The sequence below is a fragment of the Odontomachus brunneus genome, unplaced genomic scaffold (genome assembly GCF_010583005.1).
Source record: "Odontomachus brunneus isolate Ranch 3 - 2012 unplaced genomic scaffold, Obru_v1 Obru_scaffold_112, whole genome shotgun sequence".
Lineage (NCBI taxonomy): Eukaryota > Metazoa > Arthropoda > Insecta > Hymenoptera > Formicidae > Odontomachus > Odontomachus brunneus.
In genome coordinates, this window is record NW_022639562.1 from 310,499 (window position 1) to 313,169 (window position 2,671).

Genomic DNA, 2,671 nt, shown 5'->3' on the forward strand with positions numbered 1-2,671 from the left:
TCTCGACCTTCTCGGCCGTCGACTTGCACTCTCGAGGAACCCAGTGTTTCGTATAATAAAGAAAGTGATCGTCGGAAACAGTGTACAATTTTTCTACTCGCTCACCTTGCCTCACCGCGCCCTGCGCTGGGCGAAATCAGCGCTCTCGCTCGCTGCCCGACGGGAGCTAAACCCGTCGGATCCGCGACATCACGATTACTCACAATCAGTTGTTTTCACAGCTACTCACAATCAGTTGTTTTCACAGCTACTCACAATCAGTTGTTTTCACAGCTACTCAAAATCAGTTGTTTTCACGGCTACTCACAATCAGTTGTTTTCACAGCTACTCAAAATCAGTTGTTTTCACAGCTACTCGCAATCAGTTGTTTTCACAGCTACTTACAATCAGTTGTTTTCACAGCTACTCGCAATCAAAATAAAGTGACATTTCTGTTAGTATAAAATGGTAAACCAAAATCTTTTTTGTTACATCTGTAATGGAAGATTTTCTTTAAGAACAATGGCTCGTATTGATGGAGAAGAAAATGCTAGTAAACTAAAAATAGCTATTCATAGACGAAATGCTTTTAATTTGCCTCCTTTGGATGTAACTGATTGTACACGACTATGCCTTAATTGCAATCGGTCAATTCTTGAAGAGATAAGAGTTGTTGAACAAGATCCTGGCTGCTTGACATTAAATGTTGTAACCCAAACTAACAACGGTACTTGTTTCATTTGTAATGCCCAGTTTGATTTATATCGACTTTCAATGGAGTGTAAGGCTAATGTTTTCATTTCTAGAAATATTTTTATTCCTGAAAATGTCAAATCATGTAGACATCATTTGAATGATCGAGGTTATCTCCTACCACCTCTGTTACTTGGTTTACGTTTTGTCAATAGACTGTATCTGATAAGAGGACCACAACTCCAAATATTCTTACAAAGTCTACGTGATGTAGCTAGAAGTATGACCAGAATAGAAGATGAATATAGTTTCAATGATGAGGAGTTCAAAAGCTTTTGTCCTTTAATGAAAGAACAATTCCGAGAATTATTCACTTATTACAATAGAGTCCCTTGTGCTCGTGGTTACAGATATGTCAGTAAAAAAGACCTATTACTTTTTTTATGTAAGTTGCGACAGGGACTTTCGGATGAATTCCTCACTCATATGTTCCAGTATTCGAGTAGACAAGCAACAAGTATGGCTATTGCAACTGTGAGACAGTCTTTGATGTTGCGTTTTGTACCTAGCAATATTGGCTTTGATGCTATAACACGCGACATTTATATTGCTAGACATGTTACGGAATTCGCCAATGAGTTGTATAACCCGGAGCCTGATACTCCTTGAATTATTGCAACCATCGATGTTACTTACACTTTCATCCCAAAAAGTACCAATTTCAGAGCACTACGATAGTCGTATTGCGTACACAAAAGCCGCCATTTAGTCAAACCGCACTTAATAGTTGCACCCGATGGCTACATTCTTGATATCCAAGGTCCATATTTTTCTGATAGTCGTAACAATGATGCTGCTATTTTACAAAACGAGTTTGATAGAGATGCTGAAAGAATGAGGCAATAGTTTCAAGAGAACGATATTGTAATTGTTGATCGTGGATATCGAGATGCTGTATTATTAAATCGTTTGGGCATTTCTTGGAAGATGACAGCACATCTCAAACGTGGCGAACATCAACTTAACACTGAAAATGCTAATGCTTCGCGTTTAGTTACGAAATCGAGGTGAGTAGTAGAAGCTAGAAATGGACGTATTAAATCAATCTTTAAATTCTTCAAGTCGTACAAATCCAACATGTTCCACATGTAGGAGACTTTTACCGGATAGCTGGTGCAATAATTAATAAATATCACCCTCCTTTAACAATGGAAGATGCTAATATTGAATTAGCTCAACGATTACTTAAAAAGGCAAAGGAACCAAACGTTCTTCAAGCACTTCTAGAAATAAAAAATCTTTACAGGCGAAACGCTCAAAGATGGATTTGTTTAGATGCAGCACACTTAGATGATTTCCCAATTCTAACAATTGACCATTTGAGGGATCTCACTTTTGGTACGTATCAAATAAAAATATCTCCTTCATATGTGCAAGTTAAGTTACGTAGAGATGATGATGAAGAATACCAAATTGAGATTTTACAATAAGACCGACTACCTTGGGCAGGTTTGATGAGAGTTAGAGTATATTCTAGATTTCGTAACGCGACAAAACATCAACTTTGGATAGCATATCGATCAACTCTCGAAGAAAGAGAAAATGACCAAGTGGAAGAGGAGGATAATCCGATAGGTCATTATTGTACTTGCAAATCTGGCGCTCGAACTGTCGGCAACTGTGCACATATTGTCAGTGTCATATGGTACATAGGATATGCAAGACATCAGGAAAATATTAACTATCCTTCTGCAAGACTCATTCAGAGTGTGCAAGATGCTGGAAATCGTCCACAAGAATAGTATAACCGAAGACAAAATCCCTCAAGATATCGATTGCATCACCTCTTGTAGGAACTCATTTGAACACAACCCTCGGTCTTGCCTTAGCTGGCTGGTTCGCATGTTTAATATTTATTTATTACACACACACACACACACACACACACACACACACACACACACACACACACACACACACACACACACACACACACAC